At 43.5% G+C, this 13,215-nt stretch overlaps 1 protein-coding gene across 11 annotated transcripts in view; it reads left to right on the top strand.

Annotated features, from left to right (window-relative positions):
- The first annotated feature begins 221 nt into the window (after positions 1 to 221).
- Positions 222 to 13,215, top strand: part of Ralgps1 (Ral GEF with PH domain and SH3 binding motif 1) — a 252,182-nt gene continuing 239,188 nt past the window's right edge. For 4 of the 11 annotated variants that reach the window (XM_076928534.1, XM_034496561.2, XM_076928530.1 and 1 more), the window contains exon 1: positions 223 to 460. The gene's annotated coding sequence lies outside the window, so the exon portion shown is untranslated. Of the gene's footprint in view, positions 461 to 721; positions 815 to 960; positions 1,017 to 5,849; positions 5,975 to 13,215 lie in introns of those variants that run through there. The other 7 variants (XM_076928535.1, XM_076928536.1, XM_034496562.2 and 4 more) reach the window with 5 other exon arrangements.

Here is a 13,215-nt window from a genome sequence, read left to right as displayed (position 1 = left end):
GGGCGTGGCGGGCGGCTGAGCCCGACGAGAGCAGCGGAGCATCCTTGCAAGCCTGAGCGTCTGCAAGACCGAAGCGCAGGCCGCGGCCGGTGGGGGAACGATGCTGCAGCGGCTGCGCACTGGTGCAACCAGCCGGTTCATTTGCGTGTCTCCGCCTCTACAACAAGCTGGTTGGAGAATCCCAGTATGGTGCCGCGCGCTGATTGGCTGAGCCGGCCGCCGCTCAGGCCCAGGAGTGGACGGTTCCTACTGCGGCTGGGCACCGGCTGGGCTCCCGCGTCGGCTCGGCTTTTCAAGCTTGCGCCTGGCTCAACCTCAACCCAGCCCGGCCCGGGCCCGGTCTCGGAACGGAGGTGCCGTTGCCGCTAGGCCTCCCGCAGGGCCATGAAGAAGCGGCGGCAGCCACTGCGCCCCTCGTCAAGGTGACCAGCCAGCCCGGACTGCAGCGGTGAGAGAGGCGGTGAGAGCAGCGGCTGGTGGGGCGGGGCCCTGGGCGCGGGCCGCTGCAGGTGCGGGATGGGGGGGGGACGGGATCCCCGGTCTGTGGGGGGTGGGGCGGGGCCTCGGCTCGAGGGTGGGACCTCAGGTTGGGGGGGCGGGACCATGGCCGACTCGGGTCCCAGGGGCGCGAATGACAGTGTGTGGTTGGGGGGAGATGGCGATGGGGGGGGGGAAGGACGCAGGTGCGGGAGGCGGGTCCCGCGGCCTGAGAGACCGGGGGCGGGGCCTTGGCGTGAGGGCGGAGCTTTGGCGCGAGGCGTGAGGTCTGGCGGGGGCTCAGGTCCCAGGGACCAGAAAGGGAACCTGTGTGTAGGTAAGCGGCTGGGAAAGGGCTCGGGTGTGAGGGGCGGGGCATGTGGCGGCAATGGGAGGGGCTGCAAGGAGAGTCTAGGGAAAAGCACAGGTGCAGCGGGCGGGGCTGGGGAAACCCTGTAGGGGCGGGGGGAAGCAGGGGGCGGGGCTGAGGGTCATTGGCAGGTCCGGAAGCGGGGCTACAGTTGAGGAGTAGCCGGAGGGTGAGTGGGACCCATCCAGGAGAAGGGAGAAGCTGCCCTCTCCGCAGTCTTTGGGCTTTCTGCGTGCTCTGGAGGCGTCCATGGTTGTCTCTTAGAGGGGCGGGCCAGGGCAGCCTGTGTCTTTGCTGAGTCGCACTAGAATCGCAGCTGCCCTCATTAATAGGCCGACTGCTTTCCTGTGCCAAACCGAGCCCTAAGTGGGGCGCACTGCTTTTTAGTTGTTGTTGTTGTTTTTGGTTTTTTTTTTTTTTTTTCTCCCCTGTTGCTGTTGAAGGAGCTTGGCTGGATTTCGGGGTGGTTGGGTTTCATTGGTTGATCAGCTGTTGTAAAATGTGTGCTCTTCAAGAGTAGTCGTTGGTGCGATGCTCGAAAGGGTTCTGGATTGTTGGCTCCTGGTAGCAGATGCTCATGCAAATCTTCACAGTGCTGGTCTCAAAAACATAGAAAATTCGTGATGGGGGCGAATAGGCGGAATGAGAGCAAGAACTCAGCTTTTTGGAGCTGGGACAGACACCTGGGAGTTATTTTTGCCTTTTTGAGTGTTTTGCTGTTGGCAAAATGACCATCCCTGGTGCCTAATTGTGATCTTCCAAGAGCCAGAGGGGAATTACTTGTCAGAGGTGAGTTAAGGTCTCTTTTTTGAGAGTTTGAATCAGGTTTGTGTTGGGGAATTCCTTCCTCCAAACTAGAGGTGGTTTAGATTATGGTACTCCCTGTGAAGCCTAGGCAGGAATGCAGCCTGGGGAGCCATGATCAATGGATAGTGAAGCGTGTTTAGTTGTTGGCTGACTTTTAGACCCCAGGTCCACTATGGACTCTTACTAATGGATTAGGCCTATAATAGAGCCCATGGAATGGAATGCTCCTACTACCAGTTTGATTCTGCCACATTTCAGAAAGAAGACTTTAGGATGAAGAGCACAACAGACCTTCATTAGGTGTTTATAGAGACAGAAGGGAGAGATCCGATAGGGCCCCTGTGCTCCAGAGGTACCCTTTATCTGTATGTGACCTTTGGGTACCTTGTGTTTCCTCACTAGTGCTTGGCCAATCTAACCTGCAATACTTTCACCCTGTGCTGTATGGACTGAAGACAAGGCACAGAAAATTCTTTGCTAGCTTTCATTTGTCTTCATTTTAGAAGCCTGGGACTTTTGGAGGACCAAATACCATGATGCTGGCTTCCCTTGCTATCATTGGCATTGGCGATCCAGTGGCATCATGGAGATGTCTCAGGGATAGGCTCTTGTTGGGGGAGCACTTGTGTGGCAGGTGCTAGGTCTAGAAGCAGCATGTGTGAGTTGTTCCACCCTGTCTTAGCAGAAGCTATGTGTCTCTGAGTGACTGCTTTTCTCCTGTCCTTTGTGTTAAAATGAAGCCCTAGGCCTGGTGGTTGACAGTAAGAACACATATCAGAAAATTAGATGGTTAGTTTTTTGTTCCTTCTTAAAAATATTTTTATGTGTATTTGATAAATTTATGTGTGTTTTTGTGCATGTGGGGGTCAGAGGTAACTTGCTGGAGTCTGTTCTCTGCTTCTACCATATGGGTTCCAAGATCAAACTCAGGTTTTCAGGCTGGGTGGTAGGCACCTTTAACCTCTGAGTTGCTCCATAATTGACTTTATTTTTTCATAATTGGCTTTTTAATTTGTTAATAGGGCAACAGCATTCAGAGCCGAGAGAAAACTGCATAATAGAAAACTGTTGTGATCTGTCCCCAGCCAGTTTCTTACAGCTCTGACTTGGGAGACAGGCAGATTGGCTTGAAGCCTCCCACTGTTCCTTCTGCTGTGTGACCTAACACCAGCTTTTTTACTTTCTCAGAGCTTTGCTTTCCTTAGCTGTAAAAATTAAGAACAAGCATGATTTACCTTGTAAATTTCTTGTGAAGAATCAACAAGCTATTTCATGTACTGTAGGTACATGGCACCCAGTCTTGGGACCTTTCTCTCCCTGCCCCACCCCCTGGCTGCCAGTTTCCAATATGGTTATTCAGAACAGCATGTGGCACAAGGAGATGAGGACCAGGAATTCTGAGGCCTTTGCCTCTTATATAACCTCAAACAAGTCTCCTTCCCTCTCCAGAGCTGCTGGGAGAGTGCTGGGCAGTGCGATCTTTAGGAGTGCAAACTCTAGCTTCCGATTGGCAAGCTGGAAATCTTAACACTTTCCAGTAAAGCAGGAGGGCAGAAGTCAGTGATCCATGGCTTACTTAAAAAAAAAAAAAAAAGCTGTCTAGGGGCTGAACAGGTGGCACAATGGTTAGGATACTTCCTGTTCTTCCAGAGGACCTGAGTTCAGTTCCCAGCACTCATAATAGCCTGTTTCAGAAAATAAAACAGCAATATTGCTACTGTTGGGAGTCACCAGATCTTTGTGGGAGGAGCAGATGAAGGACATTGTCTAGGAAACCAGTCTGGCTGACCGTCTCCCCTGCTTGCAAGTCTGCTGTGCCTTCAGCATGTGTTTTGTCTGTTGCACAAGAATGTCACAGCGGATGTGGTGGTGGAAGTCTTTAATCCCAGCATTCAGGAGGCAGAGACAGACGGATCTCTGTGCTTTTAAGGCCATAATGAGACTTGGTCTGGGACAAAGAAAGTAATATCACAGCGTTACAGTGGAATGTGTGAGCTCCAGCATGAACGGCAAAGCTGTGAAGCAGGAAGAGTTAAGTTGGGGTGAGAGATGGAAGGGCAGGCTGGGAAAATGCAGAGAGGGATAAATGGTGAAGTCATGGAAACCTGTTACTCATCTGTGGAAGAACACACACACACACACACACACACACACACACACACACACAAAGCTAAAATAGGGTTACTCTATAGCAGGGTACCAGTGCTCCACTGGATGCCACAAACAAATAAAAAGTTCAGTTCTAGGACTCAAGTTACCTCTTTTAGTCAGAGATTCCTTAGACCCTCAAACATTATAGGCTCTATTCAGAACTTGATGTTAAGATCCCATTGCTGAAGAGGCCACATAATTGAATCGTAAACCACAGAGAGACCAAGCTGGAAGCTTTATTCCTATTGGCCAGTTTTATAGGGCTGGGACGTTCACCAGAGGAGAAACGTGGTCATTACTGTGAACCCTGTGAACTACAGTGCCTGGCCTGGCAAGACACGCCCACTGGTGCATTGGTGGTGTGAATGTCATGGTAGTAACCAGTCCTTTTCTGATTGGATTTAAGATCCACTTCACGTGATGACCAATATCTGGAACCATTATGGGCCAAGAACCTGAGGCTAGATAGGTCATATGCCCCAGGTAAGAACTCCGAACACCTATCATTGTACCTGTAGAGAAGAACATCCTTCAGCCCACGTCAGAGAAGTTGTTCTTACAGTAGATGACAATTAACACAGAGACACACTTGTTAAGGTACAGAGAATAAGAGACAGAATGCTCAGCCCTAGATGGGACATCCGTATCACATCCCTCCTCCTAAGGCTCGAGGATCCTTAAAGAGGAAGAGGGGATGGGAAGACTGTAAGAGCCATAGGTGGTGGATGACTGTGAGGAAACAGTGTTTTCCAGACACAGCAGGGCGGCTGCACATAGGAACTCATAGTAATTGTGACAATATACTCAAGACCTGTGCAGACCTACCTAAGCCAAACCAAATTCCAGCATGGAGAGGAGAGGTGGGCATGAAGTCCCACCTCTGGCTCAGGAACCATTAGCAATTGATAGTTGCTGAGAGAGGTGAGAGTCAGTTTTCTTTCCGTGTTGTCCTTGGCATGTTTTCCACGATCCAGTCCAGTCCCACACATCCAAGAATATATGAGCAGCATAGGCTGGACTTGATGGATTTAAAGCAAGAACAGAGAGGACACAGAGTTAGGTGGGTAGGGAAGGGTGGGTCTGGAAGGAGTTGGGTTGAGTATGGTGAAAAGATTGTGTGAAATTATCAGTGAGCTACTTAAAAAGAGAGAGAAAACAAGGCTGCCCTCCAGTTGTATGCAGTCTCAGTGCACACGGCACTCATGTGTGTTTGTTCACATAGCCTTTCTTTTCACAGTCAGTTCTTTTAAATAGTGCTTTAAAACTTTATATGCATACACTGTCGCTGTCATCAGACACGCCAGAAGAGGGCATCAGATCCCATTACAGATGGTTGTGAGCCACCATGTGGTTGCTGGGAATTGAACTCAGGACCTCTGGAAGAGCAGTCAGTGCTCTTAACCACTGAGCCATCTCTCCAGCCCGATTTAAAACTTTTATCTCACAAGTTTAAACAAATTACAGGGATTATTTTAAGCAAGCAGGGATCAGATGTTAGGTGTCTGTCTTGCTTTAAGCTGGCAGTTCCTAGTCCTCTTCTTGGAGGGGGCTGCTGTGACTGGTTGTTTGTTCTATATTCTTTCTCTTGCAACAGTCTGTACATACCACCTGTCCCCTTTGTGTATCTATTGACTGTAGTCTGAAAAAGTTTCAACCGTGGGACTGCTCCAGCTGGTACATAGAATTCCTCTGATAGTGTAAGCATTGGGTTTTACCCCCATCCCCCCACCCCCATGGTGTTTACTCATTCCTGCCTAGTAGTCATTGTTTAGAAAACTAACAAGAGATGTCCCTTTTTCTTCTCTAGGGATGAAATGGCCCTGGTCCCAGTGAACAGTAGGTTAAAGGGCAGACTGTGTATTTGAATGTGAGGCAGAGAACTGAAAGAGAAAGGAAAGGGGATTTGCACCCAGAGTTGAAAACTGATTTTCCATTTAGCCTGTGATTTGAGTCAAGCTGTGGTACTTCCTGGCTGTATGACATAGAGGCAGTTTACTCACTGGTCCTGGGTGATGAGAATCAGATCTGTCTTGGGTTTGTGAGAAGAGAAGACATCATGCTTGCAAAGCATGCAGGGCATGTGGGTGCCTGGGGCAGCTGAGCTGCCGGGGCTCACAGCCCCAAGTGGGCTCCAGCCCTTGCCGGTGGATGCTCACTGGACAGTTAAAGGTGAGCGTGGAGACATAATATGCAGGCATATAGACATATAGCCTTAACATGTTCACAGGTTGTGTGAACTCCAGGTTGTGTGATACTCCAGTCGATAGTTACAGAATGAAATAGTGGGCCCAGCAGTGGAGGTGAGTAGGAAACAATGACTTCTCTGTGTAACCTGGGGAGGGGTTCCCCAGCCTCCATTTTTCCTCCTTTTTTTAAAAAAAATATTTTTATTGGATATTATATTTACATTTCATATTTTATCCCCAATCCCCCTTCCCCCCACCACCCAGGAACCTCCTATCCCATCCCCCCTCCTTATGCTTCTATGAGGATGTGCCCCCACCTACCCTCCCATTCCTACCTTCCCACCCTCGAATTCCCCCCCACTCGGTGTTCATCCTTCATGGGACCAAGAATCTCCTCTCCCACCTATGCCCGACAAGGCCTCCTTCCCTTCATGTACAGATGGAGTCATGGGTCCCTCCCTATGTGCTCCCAGGCTGGTGGTTTAGACCTTGAGGAGCTCTGGTTGGTTGGTATTGTTGTTCTCCTCATGGGGCCACAAACCCTTTCTGCTCCTTCAGTCTTCTCTCTAGCTTCTCCATTGGAAAACCCTTGATTAGATCAGTGGTTAGCTGAGAGCATCGGCCTCTGAATGTGTCAGACTCTGGCAGACCTCTAGGGAGACAGCGATATCAGGCTCTTGTCAGCATGCACTTCCTGACAACCACATCAGCGTCTACCTTTGGTGATTGTACCTGGGATGGATACCCAGGTGGAATGGTCTCCAGATGGCTCCTCCTTCAGTTTCTGTCCCACACTTTGTCTCCATATTTGCTCTCTTGAGTATTTTTGTTACTCCTTCTAAGTAGGACCGAGGTATCCACACTTGGTCTTCCTTCTTCATGAGCTTCATGTGGTTTGTGTGTTGAGGCTTGGCTATTCCAAGCTTTTGGGCTAACATCCGCTTATCAGTGAGTAAATACCATGTGTGTTCTTTTGTGATTGGATTACCTCACTCAGGATGATAATTTCTAGTTCCATCTATTTACCTAAGAATTTCTTGAATTCATTATTTTTAATAGCTGAGTAATACTCCATCGTGTAAATGTACCACATTTTTTGTATCCATTCCTTTGTTGAAGGACATCTGGGTTTTTTCTAGCTTCTGGCTATTATAAATAAGGCTGCTATGAACATAGTGGAGCATATGTCCTTGTTATATGTTGGAGCATCTTCTGGGTATATGCCCAGGAGTGGTATAGCTGGATCCCCAGGTAATGGTATGTCCAATTTTCTGAGGAGCCACCAGACTGATTTCCAGAGTAGTTGTACCATCTTGCAATCCCACCAACAATGGAGAAGTGTTCCTCTATCTCCGCATCCTCGCCAGCATCTACTATCATCTGAGTTTTTGATCTTAGCCATTCTGACTGGTGTGGTGTGAAGTTGTTTTGATTTGCATTTCCCTGATGACTAAGAATGTTGAGCATTTCTTAAGGTGCATCTCTGCCATTCAAGTTTCCTCAGTTGAGAATTCTTTGTTTAGCTCTGTACCCCATTTTTAATAGGGTTATCTGGTTTTCTGGAGTCTAATTTCTTGAGTTCTTTGTATATATTGGATATTAGCCCTCTATCGGATATGGGATTGGTAAAGATCTTTTCCCAATCTGTTGGTTGCTGTTTTGTTTTATTGACAATGTCCTTTGCCTTACAGAAGCTTTACAATTTTATGAGGTCCCATTTTTCAATTCTTGACCTTAGAGCATAAGCCATTGGTGTTCTGTTCAGGAACTTTCTCCCTGTGCCTATGTATTCGAGGGTCTTCCCCACCTTCTCTTCTATTAGTTTCGGTGTATCTGGTTTTATGTGAAGGTCCTTTATCCACTTGGACTTGAGCTTTGTACAAGGAGATAAGAATGGATTGATTTGCATCCTTCTACATGCTGACCTCCAGTTGAACTAACACCATTTGCTGAAAATGCTGTCCTTCGGGTATGGCCCTCATGCCTCACTGGACAATGACAGGAGGACTGGAGCCATTACAGGGTCCCCTTTAATTACTGGAGGTCAGGCCTCTATCCCCACCTTGGCAAGATTAGAATCGCCACAGCCCTTCTATAATTGGAGAAGGGAGGAGATGTCGGGGCAGCCCTGCTTATACACTGAAGGCCTAAAATCAGTCATAAGCCTAAAATCAGCAATAGGCCTGACATACATGCCTGTTGACACAAAGTCTTGGGTCTCTATGGAAAAACACTGAAACAGATGTCTATAAACTATTGTAAACAGGCAGCTTTTGTGGAAATCTACCAGCTTGAGTAGTTATAGACCTTGTAAATAGGCAGCCTTGGCAGATAGTACCAACTTAGATAAGGACAAGTGAAGCATAGGCAGAGTCATAGTGACCTGACTCCTGAACCTTCACCCAGCTGATACCCTGTTCTGAAAGATATCTGTACTCCCCTTGAACATCTATGCTCCTGTGTCATCCCCTTCCCCACATCCTGCATTTTTGTGTTTATAACCCCTGTGTTAAAAAGTAAAAATTATGATTTGATAATAATAAAAAAAAGAAAAAAAAAGAAATGAAAAGAAAAGAAATAACACACAGTGTCCCCCTGGCTCTGCTGACTTAGCTTCTGACAATCCATTTTCTTGTTCTCAGAAATACTTTGAATTATAAAATGTTATTGTGGTTTTTGTTAGTATGCTGGGTAAAATAATTTTTATTGATTTCATTTTAAATTTCAAAGTTTGTAGTGAGTTAAAATGCCCTTCAGCATAATTATAGGTCATATTTGTTCTCATATTGTAAAATGCAAGTTAATCCGTTGAACATTTTTTAAAAAATGGATTCCTTTTTGAGAATTTCATATATGAGCACTGTATTTACATAATTTTTTCTTTTTCTCCTTCCTCCCACTCTTCCCAACCCCCAATACTTTTCAAATATATCTTATTTAATTATTGTTCAAATACTTTTCAAATATATCTTATTTAATTATTGTTCATATATGTATGTATATATGTATACATGTATAAGTATGTATGTCTATACAAATACTGATAAATAAAGTGTTTTGGGAAAAAATTATTATCTATCGAAACAAGATAAAATTATAAGTTGTTAATAAATATTTGATTACTATTTAAATAAATGCATAGAAAATTATATTAAAAAAATGCTGTCCTTTTTCCACTGGATGGTTTTAGCTCCTTTGTCAAAGATCAAGTGATCATAGGTGTGTGGGTTCATTTCTGGATCTTCAGTTCTATTCCATTGATCTTCCTCCATGTCTCTGTACCAATATCATGCAGTTTTTATCACTATTGCTCTGTAGTACAGTTTGAGGTCAGGGATGGTGATTCCCCCAGAAGTTCTTTTATTGTTGAGAATAGTTCTTGCTATCCTGGGTTTTTTGTTATTCCAAATGAATTTGCAAATTGTTCTTTTCTATCTCTATGAAGAATTGCTTTGGAATTTTGATGGGGATTGCATTGAATCTGTAGATTGCTTTTGGCAAGATGGCCATTTTTACTAAATTAATCCTGCCAATCCAGGAGCATGGGAGATCTTTCCATCTTCTGAGATCTTCTATTTCTTTCTTCAGAGACTTGAAGTTCTTGTCATACAGATCTTTTACTTGCTTTGTTAGATTCACTCCAAGATATTTTATATTATTTGTGACTATTGTGAAGGGTGTCATTTCCCTAATTTCTTTCTCAGCTTGTTTATCCTTTGAATAGAGGAAGGCTACAGATTTGTTTGAGTTGATTTTATATCCAGCCACTTTGCTGAAGTTGTTTATCAGGTTTAGGAATTCGCTGGTGGAAGTTTTAGGGTCACTTAAGTATACTATCATATCATCTGCAAATAGTGAAATTTTGACTTCTTCCTTTCCTATTTGTATCCCTTTGACTTCCTTTTGTTGTCTAATTGCTCTGGCTAGGACTTCCAGTACTATATTGAATAGGTAAGGTGAGAGTGGGCAGCCTTATCTAGTCCCTGACCTTAGTGTGATTGCTTCAAGTTTCTCTCCATTTAGTTTGATGTTGGCTACTGGTTTGCTGTATATTGCATTTACTGTGTTTAGGTATGGGCCTTGAATTCCTGATCTTTCCAAGACTTTTAACATGAAGAGATGCTGAATTTTGTCAAATGCTTTCTCAGCATCTAGTGAGATGATCATGTTTTTTTTTTTTTTTTTTTTTTTTGAGTTTATTTATGTAGTGGATTACATTGATGGATTTCTGAATATTGAACCATCCCTGCATTCCTGGGATAAAGCCTACTTGATCATGATGGATGATTGCTTTGATGTGTTCTTGGATTCGGTTTGTGAGAATTTTATTGAGTATTTTTGCATCAATATTCATAAGAGAGATTGGTCTGTAGTTCTCTTTCTTTTTTTTCTTTTCTTTTCTTTCTTTCTTTTTTTTTTTTTTAAAGATTTATTTATTTATTTCATGTATCTGAGTACACTGTCTCTGTCTTCAGACACACCAGAAGAGGGCATCAGATCCCATTACAGATGGTTGTGAGCCACCATGTGGTTGCTGGGAATTGAACTCAGGACCTCTGGAAGAGCAGTCAGTGCTCTTAACCGCTGAGCCATCTCACCAGCCCCCTGTAGTTCTCTTTCTTTGTTGGGTCTTTGTGAGGTTTAGGTATGAGCATAATTGTAGCTTCATAGAACAAATTGGATAGTGTTCCTTCTGTTTCTATTCGATGGAATAGTTTGAAGAGAATTGGTATTAGGTCTTCCTTGAAGGTCTGATGATAGAATTCTGCACTAAAACCATCTGGTCCCGGACTCTCTTTGGTGGGGAGACTTTTAATGACTGCTTCTATTTCTTGAGGGGTTATGGGACTGTTTAGATGGTTTATCTGCTCCTGATTTAATTTTGATACTTGGTATCTGTGTAGGAAATTGTCCATTTCATCCAGATTTTCCAATTTTGTTGAGTATAGGCCTTTGTAGTAGGACCTGACGATTTTTAAAAAATTTCTTCAGTTTCTATTGTTATGTCTCCCTTTTCAGTTCTGATTTTATTAATTTGAATACTGTCTCTGTGCCCTTTGGTTAGTCTGGCTAAGGACTTATCTATCTTGTTGATTTTCTCAAAGAACCAGCTCCTGGCTTTGTTGATATTTTGTATAGTTCTTTCTGTTTCTACTTGGTTGATTTCAGCCCTGAGTTTGATTATTTCCTGCTGTCTACTCCTCTTGGGAATATTAGCTTCTTTTTGTTCTAATGCTTTCAGGTTTGCTGTCAAGTTGTTAGTGTATGCTCTTTCCAGTTTCTTTTTGTAGGCACTTAGAGGTATGAGTTTTACTCTTAGTGCTGCTTTCATGGAGTCCCACAAGTTTTGGTATGATGTGTCCCCATTTTCATTAAATTCTAAAAAGTCTTTAATTTCTTTCTTTATTTCTTCTTTGACCAAATCATCATTGAGTAGAGCGTTGTTCAGTTTCCACGTGTATGTGGGCTTTCCACTGTTTTTGTCATTATTAAAGACCAACCTTAGTCCTTGGTGGTCTGATAGGGTACAAGGAAATATTTCAATCTTTTTGTATCTGTTAAGGCCTGTTTTGTGACCAATTATATGGTCTGTTTTGGAGAAGGTACCATGAGGTGCTGAGAAAAAGGTATATTCTTTTGTTTTAGGATGAAATGTTCTATAGATATTAGTTAAATCTAATTGGTTCATAACTTCTGTTACTTGCATTGTGTCTTGGTTTACTTTTTGTTTCCATTGTTGAGTAGGGTGTTGAAATCTCCCACTATTATTGTGTGAGGTGCAATGTATGCTTTAAGCTTTAGTAAAGTTTCTTTTATGTATGTGGGTGCCCTTGCATTTGGGGCATAGATGTTCAGAATTGAGAGTTCATCTTGGTACATTTTTCCTTTGATGAATATGATGTGTCCTTCCTTATCTTTTTTGATTACTTTTGGTCGAAAATCAATTTTATTTGATATTAGAATCGCTACTCCAGCTTGTTTCTTGGGACCATTTGCTTGGAAGGTTGTTTTCCATCCTTTTACTCTGAGGTAGTGTCTGTCTTTTTCACAGAGGTGCATTTCCTGTATGCAGCAAAATGCTGGGTCGTGTTTATGTATCCAGTCTGATAGTCTACGTCTTTTTATTGGCGAGTTGAGCCCATTGATATTAAGAGATATTAAGTAAAAATGAATGTTGCTTCCTGTTATTTTTGTTATTGGAGGTAGAATTATGTTTGTGTAGTTACTTTCTTTTGGGGTTGTTGGAAGATTACTTTCTTGCTTTTTCTAGGTTGTAGTTTCCCTCCTTGTGTTGAAGTTTTCCACCAATTATCCTTTGAAGTGCTGGATTTGTGGTAAGATATTGTGTAAATTTGGTTTTTTCGTGGAATATCTTGGTTTCTCCATCAATATTGATTGAGAGTTTTGCTGGGTATAGTAGTCTAGGCTGGCATTTATGTTCTCTTAGGGTCTGTATGATATCAGTCCAGGATCTTCTGGCTTTTATAGTCTCTGGTGAGAAGTCTGGTGTAATTCTTATAGGTCTGCCTTTATATGTTACTTTGCCTTTTCCCCTTACTGCTTTTTGTATTTTTTCTTTGTTTTGTACATTTGATGTTTTGATTATTATGTGGTGGGAGGTATTTCTTTTCTGGTCTAGGCTATTTGGAGTTCTGTAGGCTTCTTGTATATTTATGGACATCTCTTTCTGTAGGTTAGGAAAGTTTTCCTCTATAATTTTGTTGAAGATATTTACTGGTCCTTTAAGTTGAGAGTCTTCACCCTCATCTATACCTATTATCCTTAGGTTTGGCCTTCTCATTGTGTCCTGGATTTCCTGGATGTTTTGGGTTAGGAGCTTTTTGTATTTTGCATTTTCTCTGACAATTATGTCAATGTTTTCCATGGTATCTTCTGCACATGAGATTCTCTCTTCCATCTCTTGTATTCTGTTGGTGATACTTGTGTCTATGACTCCTGATCTTTTTTTTTAGGTTTTCTATCTCCAGGGTATTGTCCCTTTGTGATTTCTTTATTGTTTCTACTTCCATTTTTAGATCCTGGATGGTTTTGTTTAATTCCTTCACCTGTTTGGTTGTGTTTTCTTGCAATTCTTTAAGGGATTTTTATGTTTCCTCTTTAAGGGCTTCTACCTGTCTACCTGTGTGTTCTCCTTAAATTCTTTGAGAGTGTTATTTATGTCCTTCTTAAAGTCCTCTATCATCATCATGATAAGTGATTTTA

Source organism: Arvicanthis niloticus, chromosome 2, assembly GCF_011762505.2.
Source record: "Arvicanthis niloticus isolate mArvNil1 chromosome 2, mArvNil1.pat.X, whole genome shotgun sequence".
Lineage (NCBI taxonomy): Eukaryota > Metazoa > Chordata > Mammalia > Rodentia > Muridae > Arvicanthis > Arvicanthis niloticus.
The sequence above is the reverse complement of the archived record's forward strand: the minus strand, read 5'-3'. Positions and strand labels throughout refer to the sequence as shown.